This window comes from Zalophus californianus, chromosome 9 (genome assembly GCF_009762305.2).
Source record: "Zalophus californianus isolate mZalCal1 chromosome 9, mZalCal1.pri.v2, whole genome shotgun sequence".
In the NCBI taxonomy this organism is placed as follows: Eukaryota; Metazoa; Chordata; class Mammalia; order Carnivora; family Otariidae; genus Zalophus; species Zalophus californianus.
The window spans coordinates 45,637,427-45,652,189 of NC_045603.1; the positions used below are offsets into that span (position 1 = coordinate 45,637,427).

The following is a 14,763-nucleotide window of genomic DNA, read 5'->3' on the forward strand; positions in this document are numbered from 1 at the left end:
CTGCCGGTGTTTCCTCTCTTGCTGTGTCTCTCTCTGTCAAATAAATAAATACAATCTTAAAAAAAATAAAATAAAATTATTTCAACACGATAACTAGTGCTATCAGATGTTAGTTATTATATCCTACATCTATCTAGTCATGGCCAACTTGAATTAATATAAAGAAACAAGCAAGCAACAGGCAAACAAGAACCTTGAAGACTGACTCTTTGAGATTTACCTACCGGTGGGGATCTGGAACTATCAGTACTGACTCTTACATCAAAAGCACAACTGCTGGTTCTCTTGGTTCTCATCCAGCTTTGCTGTCTGTATACAGACGTGGCATTCAAGTATTCTCTGGATCACCAGAACTTGACCAAAATGATCATGACGAGAAGCCAGCAGCAGGCAATGTGTGACTCAGAGGGTTCCAACTTGCCCAGGTTTGGGTGAGTCAGTGGTGAAATTGAGGTGGGCCCTGGACAATCATTTTAAATAGAAGTCTCCCCCTCCTTCTAAATTTTGGGCACTAAGATTATGTCTTGTAAGATAATAGCTTTTCCCCCGGCAAACCATAAATAATGCTGTTTAAAATAAAAATGAACGCATGTGATACGACTGTACTTGTTTGATTTTTTAAATATCTAAAGACGGTCTCATTATTCATCGTTTTGGTTTTCAGCTTGCTTCCTACAGCCAGTGTATAAACCGACTCGATCAGCCGAGATTTAAATCTCCCAGATATCCTGTTCCTGTTTTCTCCTGCGTTGACATTTTACAGGAGACAGACCCAGAGATAACAGAAATGCAGTATAAATAACAATGTGGATGCTTATCTGAACTCTGTAAACATATATAGTTCATCCGTTTAGATTCCGTACGTGAGTTCAACATGCACACACACACATACATCAGGAAGTTTAGGCTCCCGCAGGAAGATCCCGATGGGTACCTGATTACTCTTATATTCACGGAATAATCACTGATTTTTCCAGTAAGTGATCCCTTAGAAACAGAAATGTGTATATCTGAGAGAATACATATCTTAACAGAACATATTTTTCTACTCATGTTCACAATCGAGACCCTCATGTGTCTATGTCATAATGCAGGTATATTAGGTCATCCACCAAAGGTTGAAAACTAGAGTAAATTTACCGTTTGTATGTATTTTGAGTCTGGTCCCATGTAAAAAAAAAAAAATATTTAGGAGCTTTGAAGAAATCACTTTAGATTCACTCCTACTGGAAATAATTGGAAACAGCTTTTCATGGAAACATTCACTGGTGCTTGTTGCCTGGACTAGAGTCTAGGACAGCTCACTTGTTTTTCTACGGTCCATGAGCTAAGAGCGCTCTTCACATTTTTTAAACGGTTGGAAAAAAAACAATATTTTATGACACATGAGAATGATAGAATTTCAGATTTCAGTGTCCGTAAATCACACAGACGTTCATTCATTTTTTGCATTGTCTATGGCTTATGTTCTGGCTACATGTAATGGCAAAGTTGAACATAAGGACAGAGACTATACGTCCCTCAAAGTTGAAAATATTTACTGCATGGCCCTTTACAGAAAAAGTTTGCTGACCCTTGGATTAGAAAAATCCCTGAGTATATTTGCTGTGAGGAGTTTATATGTAATGTTTCTTCTGTGGTGGGCTGAATGATTATGAGGTGATTCATTTATTCAGCCTTTTATTCTTTCACTCAATAAAAGCTTACTTTGAATATTAACACTGAACCAGCATTAGGAGTAGGGGGAAATGCAGGACAATTTTTTGTCCTAAAGATTATACTGAAACAATTGCATATTAATATGACAGTTGTACTAAGAATTTCTACAGATAAATGCTTTATTGGGCAGAGGACACAGTAATTTTGGGTCTTCTTCTTTCCTAAGAAGAGCTCAATCCCAAGATTTGGTGCAATACATGCAGATTATGAACTTTTCTTTGTATCTTCTACTGTAGCATGCTGAACTTCCTTTTCCCTGCCCTCAGGGTTACACGAGGAGTGCCCTGCTCTCTGGAGATGAGCACTGGGCCTCCGGACAGTTTCAGAGGTCCAGATTAGCAGCCACTATCATTGAGCATTTTCCATGTGACGAGTACTGTGCTAGGAGCTTGACTTGAAATAACTTCACTAAAACCTGACACTTAGCAAGGTAGACACAATCATCCTCATTTTTGTAAATGAGAAAACAGAGGGGCGCCTGGGTGGCTCAGTCGTTAGGCGTCTGCCTTCGGCTCAGGTCATGATCCCAGGGTCCTGGGATTGAGCCCCGCATCGGCCTCCCTGCTCTGCGGGAAGCCTGCTTCTCCCTCTCCCACTCCCCCTGCTTGTGTTCCCTCTCTCGCTGTGTCTCTCTCTGTCAAATACATAAAATCTTAAAAAAAAACTAAAAAAATGAGAAAACAGAATTTAAGAAAAGTCAAGTAAAGTAAGTGACAGAAGCAATGCTTCAAACATAAGGTTGTCTGTTTCCAAAGCTAACCCTTTTAATGACAATTTACTAAGTTGGCCTGTTCTTAAGACTCAAATTCTCGGGGCGCCTGGGTGACTCAGTTGTTTAAGTGCCTGCCTTCGGCTCAGGTCATGATCTCAGGGTCCTGGGACTGAGCCCCTCATTGGGCTCCCTGCTCAGTGGGGAGCCTGCTTTTCCCTTTCCTGCTCCCCCTGCTTGTGCTCTCTCTTTCTGTCAAATAAATAAATAAAATCTTAAAAAACAAAAGAGTCTCAAATTCTCTCCACACTGTGCTGTCTTTGGTTACTTCTGAAATGTCAATTGTTAGCTAAGTCTTTCAGACTATGGCTATGTGATAGAAAATAAATATTTTTGAGTAAATACACTGTTTCCATGTTTGTGGGTGGCAGTGTCTTTATACAAGAACGAGTTCACCCTGAATTCCACTTTTGTTTCCCACCTTTGTTTCTAAAACATTTGTGTTTACTTGAATGAGAAGAATTTTCCAGGCAGTTGTGACCTACCCTAGGTTAGAGCCACAGGGTAGGTGGCAAAAGAAACACGGGTTCAAATTCATACTTTTTTCTTGATGCAAACCCTTGTCAATATTACTTCATTTTCTGAGTCTCAGTTTCTTCGTTTGTGAAATTATTCATGGTGGAATTTGAGATAGGTGTCTGTCTATTCCCTATATGCATATGACCATCTTTAGAATTAGTTTCCCACTCAATCCTGTCGGTGGCAATCTCTGGCTACCGGATCATAGAATTTTAGAGCTGGGATGAGTAGTAAAATGTATAATCTTTTTTTTTTTTTAAGGATTTCTTTATTTATTTGTGAGAGAGAGAGAGGGAGAGGGAGAGAGAGAAGAGGAGCAGAGGGAGAGGGAGAGAGAGAATCTCAAGCAGACTTGGTGCTGAGTGTGGAGCCTGACATGGGGCTCGATCTCATGACCCTGAGATCATGACCTAAGCTGAAATCAAGAGTTGGACCCTTAACCGACTAAGCCACCCTGGTGCTCCTACAATGTATAATCTTTGAAGACAGATAGACTGGAGTTATTACTAGTTGAAGGATCTGAGGCAAACTGACTTCTTTTCCTTGAGTCTCAATTTCCTTATGTGGAAATGAGGGAATGATAGTACTACCTCATAGTACTTAGTGATTAGTACTCGATAGTACAAGTTCTTAATGATTATGTCACAGCTCCCACAGAACTGTGTTAAGGTTTAATTAAAAAACAAAAGGAAAAAATATATATAAAGCCCTCAACATAGGGTGGGTTTTCAGTAAATATTGATTACTTTCAGTCATTAAAGTGTTTTAAAAAGTGTGACTCACATTCGCTTGCATTGGAATCACGTGTTGTGAGGGATGTATTTGTCTGAAATGCTGATTCTTGGACTCCAACCAGGACTTACTGGATTCTGGGAATTCTACATTATTAAAACATGCTTCCTGGATGATTTTTGATACACCAAAGCTTGGGGCAGTACCTTAGAATCAACCCAGCCCAACTCGCTAACAATGCAGCAATCCTTTCCTGGCATTGCTCCAATTACTCCTAGGCTTCTTTGAGAGTTTCTGGTGATGGTGAACTTGCTTTCTCACAAGGCAGCTCATCTTGTTTTGTTTTGTTTTTTTAAACTTGTATTATTAGAAACATCTTTCTTGTAATTGAATGAAAAAAATGGCCTCCACCTTATTTACTCTCCGTATGACCCGTTCAGCCTTCTGAGTCACACAGATTACTATCGTAGGGAGGCAACGGGAAAACCGTTGTGGGAATGTATGGGACTGGAGATGTGTTTATGAGCCTAGCAGGTGAAACAGTTTTCAGCAATTACCTAAGGTCCTCAAGGTTATGACTGTCCCAGTATGGTGACAGGGAGCCTGTGAGTGGATCAAATACAGAAATCCAGGTAGGGAGGCAGACAGGTGAGAACATCATCAGGAAGATGATCAAAGCATGAAGAACAAACAAGGACTCAAATGCTGACATGGGGAATGGGGCTGCAGTTTGGCTATGGGGATAGGAGTCCATGAGGTTATCGTGAGGTCACCGACAACTTCACTTGACACTGAGACAACTGAGTTACTAAATCAGGGTTCTTTTAAGTTTTCCCTTAGGAGGGACAGGATTCATGTTTCTACCTAGTGCACATTAGAGATATTTACTGAGTGAATAAAAATAGCTGCCAGGTGGCCCCAGCCATGGAGATTGCAAGGCAGGGATCAGAACACATTTTCCAAGTTCAATCATCAAAATATTCAAGGAAAACCTTTCCTTCTCCAGCTTAAAACTTTCTGAGTTTTTTTTCCCGCTGTCCAGCATAGGAGCATAAGATCTGGTTTTTGGAGCTTTTTCCAATTGGCAGGCATCTTCAGACACTTGGGTTTGTCAATATCCCTCTTAAAATGTGGTACTCAGAACTGAATACAGCGTCCTGATGTGGCATGACCATACCGAGTGCTGCAGGTCCTCCACCTCTCTTGATCAATGTGTTATATCGCCACTAATGGCCACACCAAACTATTTCCTAATTAAATGGGCTATATGTATATCATAAATAACTCACTTCTGCTAAGGCAGCCTAAGATCACACTAGCTTTTCTAGCAGCCAAATCACGCACTTGGCTCATATTAAAATTTCTGTCAGTGAAATCCCTGAAGTTCTTTGTCACATAAAACACTACTCAACTAAGACAAAATTGGTTTGTGTTTGTGCAATTGCGTGTTTGAACCTAAGTTCAGGATTTTACATCTATCTTTGTTAAATTGCATCTTGTTGGTTTTGGCCTGACTGTCATGCCCAGAGATAATTTAAAACTCTGTTTCTACCATTCAATATATTTAGCTAACTCTTCCATCCTTGTGCCATTTAAAATCTTACCAAGCCTTCTATACCCTCATGTAAGTCACTAATAAAAAGTATTTCACAGTAAGGACTTGTGTTTTCCTAGGATCTCCCTTTAGGATGACATTTTCTTTCATTTGTCAATATTCTCTTAGGCACGTATTATGTGCCAAATGCCGTGTTATAACCTAGGGATAAATGTATGAACATGGCCCAGACCTTGGTCTCCAGAGATTCACAATCTAACGAAGAAGATTAACAAGTTAGAATACAAATGCAATACTATGTGATGAGAGGTCTAACAGAGGGATACATAAGGGATAATGGTGAAATCAGGACTTTGGTAGAATAATCATAGAATGATGGAAATCCATTTGGGATTGAGTAGACCTCCATAATTTAGAAACACTCTTCTCATGTAGTGTTATGAACCCTTTCTATCACTCTTATGCAACACTTTAAAAATTACCACTGCCTTTTCTTTGGGTAAATACCCAGTAGTGGAATTATTGGATCATATGGTAGTTCTTTTTTTTTAATTTTTTGAGGAACCTCCATACTGTCTTCCACAGTGGCTGCATTCCCACCTACAGTATATGAGAGTTCTTTTTTCTCCACATCGTCATGTAGAAACTTGTTATTTATTGTCTTTTTGATTCCAGCCATTCTGACAGGTGTAAGGTAATGTCACATTATGGTTTTGATTTGCGTTTTCCTGATGATGAGTGATGTTGAACATCTTTGCATATGTCTGTTGGTCATCTGTATGTTTTCTTTGGAAAAAAATCTCTACTTTGGTCTTCTGGTCTTGTAAAAATTGGATCATTTGGATTCTTGTTGTTGTTGAGTTGTGTAAGTTCTTTATATATTTTGGATATTAACCCTTTATTGGATATGTCATTTACAAATATCTTCTCTCATTCAGTAGGTTCTACTGCTGGGTATTTACCCAAAGAAAACAAAAACATTAAATTGGAAAAGATATATGCCCCTCTATGTTTATTGCAGCATTATTTACAATAGCCAAGATATGGAAGGAACCTAAGTGTCCATCAATAAATGAATGGATAAAGAAGATGTGATATATATAGACAATGGAATATTATGCAGCCATAAAAACGGATGAGCTCTTGCCGTTTGCAACAACATGGATGGACCTAGAGGGTATTATGCTAAGCGAAATACATCGGACAGAGAAAGACAAACACCATATGATTTTACTCTGTGTGGAATCTAAAAGGCAAAATAAATGAATAAACAAACAAAAAGCAGAATCAGATTAATAAATACAGAGACCAAACTGAGGATGGTTGGGGAGGGGGCAAAATGGGTGTAGGGAATTGGGAGGTACAGGCTTCCAGTTATGGAATGAATAAGTCATGGGAATAAAAGGTACAGTATAGAGAATATAGTCAATGGTATTAAAATAGTGTTGTATGGTGACAGATGCTAGCAACATTTGTGATGATCATAGTGTAACCTATAGAGTTATTGAATCACTATGCTGTACACCTGAAACTAATGTAACATTGTGTGTCAACTACACTCAAAAGATAAAAAACTATCACCACTGTGTTTTTATTAACCATTAAATTGAAGGCCCAGCTCTGGTATGGTACTGTTAACTGTATTCTTTATCTTGTCTGGATGCTCTTATCGGCTAGATGAGAACAACCACTTACTACCCTCCTGCAAAGAATATTTTTTACCCTTTTCCTTTTACGTAACTTATCTATGCTCCCCCCACCACGCCAGTGCTGCCCCATACCCAGTGATTAATGAGACTTCACTTAGTCACAGATGGCAACATTTAGCTGTGTTTCCATTTCAAATTACAGTGTTTGTATGTGTATTCTTTAAATGCAAGCGGCTCTAGGATCCCACCCTACAGGCTTGTTTAGCTTAAGTTGGGTACAATGCCAAAGTGAGTTTAGAGGAGTTCTCATCAGATCTCCCACACAAGGCAAAATAGTTGGAGGAACGGTTACCCTGCTGCTCCTCTCCCACTTAAATCAGTTAGGCCAAGAATGTGGCTTCAAGTTTCCACGGAAAATATTAGTTATTTTTATATATACAAGTCAGTTCTGAATTAGTTTAGAAACAGAATTTTCTTTTTTTTTTTTTTAACCATAAAATGAGGGTAGGGAAATTTGGAGAACCACCAGCTGAAAATTGAGCTAATTCAGTATGTACACCTTGGGCCATTTTTTAGTCATTCTCGTGTGTTAAAAAAAGAGGCTGGGCTCCTCAGGATTGAGCATTGGTACTGGGGGTGGTGGTGAGAGCTGGTTAAGTATAATTGAGTCTCATACAGCAACTTATTAAATCTTATTCTTTCCTTTTTGGGGAATTGCCTTTAAGTTTTCTCCTCTGGTTTCTAATTTCTTGCTATTGTGGAGGACGCCGGGGGTTTAAGGGTTTGCTTCTGGAGTCAGAAGCAACCTGGGTTTGTATCCCATTCCTCTGTAGCTATGTGACCTGGGTGGGTCATGACCTCCCTTTGCCTCAAATTTCTTTACTGTAGAATGGTGACAATCAACGGTTTATTCCTCACTGGGCTGCTAGGAGGATTAAACAGTATATGAAAATGCTTAGGATAACACACTGTAGAGGGAAACTGCTCAATAAATGTGAGCTGTTTTGTTGTTGATGTTAAGATAATGCTTTGAGGATTTGGATGGTGAAGCTGACAGAAACCAAAGTGAAACCACTGAATTCCCATAATTGCCGTACAATAGCTCTAGAATAGTTCTAACAGTGTCTCAAGGACATTGTGCTCTGAACTATGGATACCAGATAATTTTTGTTTTGCTTTGTTTTTTCCCCGTTTGGTGGGCGGGGGTGCTGTGCTGTGCATTGTAGAATGATTAGTAGCATTCCTGGTCTCTGCCCGCTAGATGCCAGTTGCACTCCCTTTCCTCTCGGTTGTTACAACCAACACTGTTTTCAGACATTGCCAAATGTCCCCTGGGGGACAAATAGCCCCTGGTAGGCCAAAAAGAATCATAAGTCACTTTCTTCAGCCCTAGGGTTCACACAGTTCCCCTTACCTTTCCTGAAAGCTATGAAATTGAGTTTAAAGGAATCCCCTTGGCTTTGATGGAGTGGATCCTTGTAAAATTTAAGTAGGTGTGTTCTTTAGAAATGAGATGAATGCTTTCTTATTGCTGACAGTGCAACATTCTAGTGGGCTCTCTGGTATAATTCTGGAATGGAGAATAATGGTGCATTGTATTTGCATGCTATTTCACTTGCTACTTTCCATCCAGCACTGAATTCTGAAGGAGGAAAGAAGGTATTCTCATTAACAATAAACACCATTTTCAATAAATATCCTTAGGGCTCATTAAAGACAAAAAAAATTGAACTAGGGAAAATAAATGGCAGAAAAATATTATTCATATAAAATAAATGTGCTAACTGGCAAGAGTGGTTCAAAAGGACTTCTCCACTCTCCAGACACTTTGAGCTTTGCCCATTTTCTCCTTGGCAGTGCAGTGTAAAAATGGAAATGGGTTCTTTGAGCCTCTCGATGACATTTTGTTGGAATATAAGACATATTGCGTTTAGATTTGTGATTGGCAAGAATTCCATCTGCACCATTCACTGGAGACCGTGCCACTGATGATGATTCCACACGGTCTATTATTATTTATTTACCTGCTTAATAGTAGCAAATTAAACTGAAATGACAATTTGATTAGGAGACTTCAGTCGATTATTTTATTTCTTAGAATGGCTTGTGTGGAACAAAGAGTAGTCCACGTTTTGGATAGAGGCAGTTAATTTTTTTTCTTCCTGAATACACTTCAGGGATTTGTAAAGAAACCACTATCCAAGGACCATCTTACCAGGTGAGTGCTAGAGGAAAACAGCATAATAAAATCCACAATTATTTAAAAACAATTTTTTTTTTTTTGGCTTTCATCCCAACCCAAGTGAATAATGTCAATGAACTGAATGAGTCGACATTTTACCATTTCCTAGATTCTTTCAGGAACAACCCTCATGGGAATGAAACATGAGTTGCGGGTTCAACCTTGGGGGACCAATTATGCAGCTTCAGTTGGCAGCTATTGTCATGGCCACTTAAGTGTCAAGGCTTTTGATATCCATTTGTAACCATAACCTTTCATTTAAAAATACTATTACTTTCTTTGGCAGTCATCCTAACTTAATTAGGAACTAACGCAGACTTGTACATTTCTTATAAACACATCAGCCGACCAGAGGATCTGGCCAGGGCTAGAGCATGATTTGAGCCTGATTGAGGGGTTTTTCTTTTCCTCCTTCCTATAACGCACATATAGGTCTGGATTATATTCAGCAGAGCTGCTTTTCCTTTTATTTTCCGGTTTTGACATTTTGAATTGATTTACTCTCGTGCTCTCATTCTCCTGCTTTTACTCCTCTCTGGCATTGTTTTTTTTCTCTCCTAAAACTTTGTTTTGCACCCTTCCCCCCCACCTTTTTATTATTATTACAACTTTATCATTTAAACATTTACCAAAGAACTATTTTGACAGCCTCTGGACAGTAAGGAACAAGATTTAATGATGACATCAGAGATGATCATTATTTTTCTTAGTGAATGGTATATTACAAATATGATTTTTTTTAAAAAAAACTTCTTTTGAGAGGAGGGCTGCTTTTTTCTTGCATGGCTCTAGTGGTAGCCTGCCATCAGTGAACATGCAGAATAAGACACAAGGCTTGATGGAAACTGTGGTGAAGTGGGTACTTACAAGTGGCCTGGGGCATCCAGTTCTACCCTAGACATGAGTTGTGTGGGACCATGTAGTTTAGATTTTGCAGATCACCAGTAATAAGGACATAATCATCAATTGGGGCTATAAAAGGAAGTGATTATATGCTAGCGAATTTTAAGTGTCTATTATGTGCTAGGTTCTACGCCAAGTACTTGACCTATTCTTCATATAATCTTCGCAACACTACTGAGATAAAAATCATTTTCCTCACCATTTTAAGATGAACTTAATCTCAAGGAAGTTAAGTAGCTTTCATACAATCTTGCAGCTACTAAGTCTGATTCTAAAACCTGTATTTTCAGCCACCACATTTGATATTCGTTTCCTACTAATTTGAAGACAATCTTTTTATAATCCTCTAGAATGAGGGTATGAAAAATTGTATCGCATAAGATAAAGATGAGCAAACCCTGTTCCTGGCAACTGTCCCCTGGGCCAAGAAAAATCTGGTTGAGTGGTATTTTCTGTGCTTCATATTACTCTGTGGGTATGCTAATAGGTTTTAGCAAATGCAGGGGCTGGTACGGCTTTTCTTTTAATCTTTGGTCCATTTCATCTGTAAAATTTGTTCTTTCAAACTAGTTGTTCTACTGGCTTCAGAGACAGAAAATTCTGTTCAGCACAGAAATGAGCATAACATGCAGATGAGACCCTTTCCTGTGGTCCCTTGTCTTGGGAGTGAGTTTTCAGCTAATGAGAAGTGAGAAGTAATGAAGCTGGAATAAGAACACAGTTACTGAACTTCAGATGGTTGACAAGATGGTATTGCTGTTGGCCAACACATCCTCCAGATTTTGGCTTTTAATATAAAAATGTTTCATGACCAAATAGTTGTTTAGAGACTTGATGTGAAAGCAATAAAGTAGAAAGTTAAAACCAGGGTTTTGTTGTTGTTGTGATATTTACAGGATGATATGCTCTCGTACAGGGATCTGGTCCTCATTGTCAGCTAGGACATGAGTTGGGAATGCTTGTGGGTCCACGGGACAAGTGGGGACAAAGCAAAAAGCAAGAGAATAATAAGAAGATTGAGAGAACAGAGCAGAAGAGGGGAGAATGGAAAGAGGAAGAGAGACCAGGGAGGACGTAAGATGTGGAATAAAAGGGGATCAATAGAAGAAAGCTGTCTCCCTGGTGGGAATAACCTACTGTTGTCTCAGGCAGATTCCAGTGCTATAGTTTAAAGTACGGGTGTCATAAAATCTAATTGATCATTGAATGGTAGACATGATGGGATAACACACCATTTGAGAAACCATTTAAAAATTTCCTTTTTCTTCCATTAAACAAAAATGTAGCACATAATATACATTATCTGCCCCTATCTTATTACACATCATGATATATCTTGGCGGTCTTCTATGTCAGAACACTGAAGTCGTCCTCAGTTTTTTATTAAGTGGCATGATATTCCTTTGGTGATAGAAACTGGGGTATATAATTCATCCCCTGTGTTGTTTCTACTCTTTATAGATTTCAAACAATGCTGCCATTACCAATATTATGCACACCTTATTGTACATGAGTAGATTTATCTGTGGGACAAATTCCCAAACATAGGACAACTGAGTGAACAAGAGAATGCCAAAGTGAACTCCACTGAGCGCTACCATTCTGGGGCTTCCAATTGTATGACTATTCTTTAATCCATTGTATTAATACTGATGACAATAAACATTTATTGATTTCTTCCTATTTGCCATATATTGTTTGAAGAGCTTTAAATGCATTATTGTGTTTACTCTGTAGTATGAGATAGGTATAATTATCTCTATTGTACACTTAAGGAAAATGAGACTCAGAGAAATAAATCACTTGCACGGTGTCAAAGATAGCGTAAGTAGTAGAGCTAAGATTCAAATCCTGATGGCCTGACCTCAGAATTCCTATCAACCAGCTGTTCCACCCAAACTCCACCCATTGGGAAGGTCACCAATGGCCTTCTTATCTCCAAATCTAACAATTCCCAGCCTTCATTCTCATTTTTCTTTCTTTCAACCTCATGCCTCCTGCAGTCAATATAAGGGACTACAGGCTTTGGAGAGCCACACCTAAATTACCCCCCATTATGTGTATTTTAGACTTTTTTTTTTTTTTTTTTTTGACAGAGAGAGACACAGCGAGAGAGGGAACACAAGCAGGGGGAGTGGGAGCGGGAGAAGAAGGCTTCCCGCCGAACAGGGAGCCTGATGTGGGGCTCGATGCGGGGCTGGATCCCAGGATCCTAGGATCATGACCTGAGCTGAAGGCAGACGCTTAACGACTGAGCCACCCAGGCGCCCCTGTATTTTAGACTTTTAAATAAAAACAGAAGAGAGAAAAGAAAATGTGTCATTTCCAAAATTATTTAGGAAAAGAAATCGTTCAGACTTGACAAAAAAGCCCTTGAATAAAAGGTTAAAGTGTCAGCAAAAGTTCTTGAAAATGTTCTACCATTTAATAATAATGTTAAAAATTTGAAGAGTCTCTATTAAAGCTAAGGATTTTAAAATTTGGAAATATATTATTTTTAAGATTTATTTAGAGGGAGAAAATTTTTATGGCATTCTTAAATATTTATACTTTATTATTCACATAATTACTTAAGAAATAATTATTTGTTAGAGTAAAATTTTTGACACTATACATCAACTTTTTGGCCTGGTCTTGAGAATTCAGGTAATAAATAGGAAAATAAATTACACTACTTCTAGCTCTGATTTAATTTGAACAGATAGAGGAGACTATATGAATAAATATAACATATACTGATATTTTTAAAATTTCCATCATTAGGTAGAAGGTAGAGGAAAGAATGAAATATGGTTATCAATGAAACCATATGTTAACTAGTAATTAAAAATTGTTCAACATCACAAATCATCACAGAAATGCAAATCAAAACCACAATGAGATATAATCTTACACCAGGTAGAATGGCTATCATCAAAAAGACAGAAGCGATAACAACTATTGGTGAGGATGTGGAGAAAAGGAAACTTTCATGCACTGTTGGGGAATGTAAATTGGTGTGGCTACCTTGGAAAACAGTATGGAGGTTCCTCAAAAAATTAAAAATAGGACTACCATATGATCCAGCAATCCCACTTCTGGGTATGTATCTAAAGAAATTGAAATCAGGATCCCATGGAGATATCTGCACTCCCATGTTCCTTGCAGCATTTCTCACAATAGCCAACATGCAGAAACAACTTAAGTGTCCATCAACAGAGGAGTGGATAAAGGAGATATGGTAATATATAAGCAGTGGAATACTATTCAGCCATGAGAAATAAGGAAATCTTGCCATTTGTAACAACATGAATGGACTTTGTGGCCATTATGCTAAGTGAAGTGTCAGAGAAAGACAGATACTGTATGATATCACTTATAGGTGGAATCTAAAAAAAATGCCAACTCAGAGAAACAGAAGAGTGGTAATTACTAGGGGTTAGGGGTAGGAGAAATAGGGAGATACTGGTCAAAGGGTATAAACTTCCAGCTATAAGATGAACAAGTTTGGGGATCCAACATACAACATGGTGATTAGAGCTAATAATACTGTACACTTAAATGTTCTCAAGAAATGGTAACTATGCGACAGGATGGAAGTGCTAGCTAATACTATGGTGCTAATCACATTGAAATTTATAAATGTATCCAATCAACACACTGTACACCTTAAACATATAACGTTAGGCACCAATTATATCCTATAAAGCTAGAAATATATATCTATTTCTATGTAGAAAATGTGTATCTATAAATATCTATCTATCTATCTATAGGTATATATTTCTATATAGATATAAAGTTATCCATATATAGATAGAAATATAGATATACAGATATTTCTAGGAGAAAAAGCCTCAAAAAATTGACTGGAGTTTTGAAGTAGTTGTTCTATTTCTTTGTTTCTAAGAAGGCGAATGGACTCCTCTTGAAAGTATAAAAGATGCTTTAGTGAGTTGCTGAGGGTATCTGAGCCCTATACCTCCTCTTCTCTACACTCCTCTCCACATTTGGGGCTGAAAGCCTGCAAGCTATTTTCCGCAGGTTCCCTCACCAGCTGCCTTCCTGTTAAGTTCTATTAATGGGAGACATTGGCAGGTAATTGGGACCTGAAAGAGGGAAGAAACCTTTTTTTTTCTTTTTTTCCCTCGTGGCTCCTGGCAGGTACTTTTGGTAGGAGAGGCCACTGGCCAGTGTGAGCTCTGGGTTCTTTCAGTTGGTGCAGCTCCAAAGGCAGTGTGTGTGTGGGGAGGGGGGGGGGGCGGTGTTTAAGCAGGCACTGGCGCCAGGGGCCCCAACAGAGGCATTGGCAGTAGGGGGTTCTCAGCAGCCTCAGAAGCTCACAGTCTGGGTTCTGGGTCTGCCGTTTCCCCTTTCACTTCTCTGGTTCGAAGCACGGTAGTGATTCTCTGCAGTTCCTGAACTTTGGATGAGCTTATCTCTTCTGGCTCATGGAGTTCTTCCAATATCTTTGTAACGAGTTTCCTGTATTAAATTCTCTCTGTTTGATATGACCAGAGTGGTCTCTGTTTTCCTGGCTGGACATTGACTGATACAGTTTATGGAAGTTTCTCTCTTGTCCATAAACTAGAGCTTATGATCTTTAAGATGGTGGTACCCAGATAGGGTGGTGTCACATTTTTATGGCGATGGAGATATTTATGCTATAACTGACAAGCCAAAGCAAGTGACTATA

The 14,763-nt window shown here is 38.7% G+C and overlaps 1 long non-coding RNA gene across 1 annotated transcript in view; it reads left to right on the top strand.

Annotated features, from left to right (window-relative positions):
• The window catches only part of LOC113922734, a 102,205-nt gene extending 91,318 nt beyond the window's left edge, over positions 1 to 10,887 (top strand). The window contains exon 4 of the long non-coding RNA XR_003520053.1: positions 10,659 to 10,887. This is a non-coding gene — a long non-coding RNA (uncharacterized LOC113922734). The remainder of the gene's footprint in view (positions 1 to 10,658) is intronic.
• Positions 10,888 to 14,763: the final 3,876 nt, after the last annotated feature.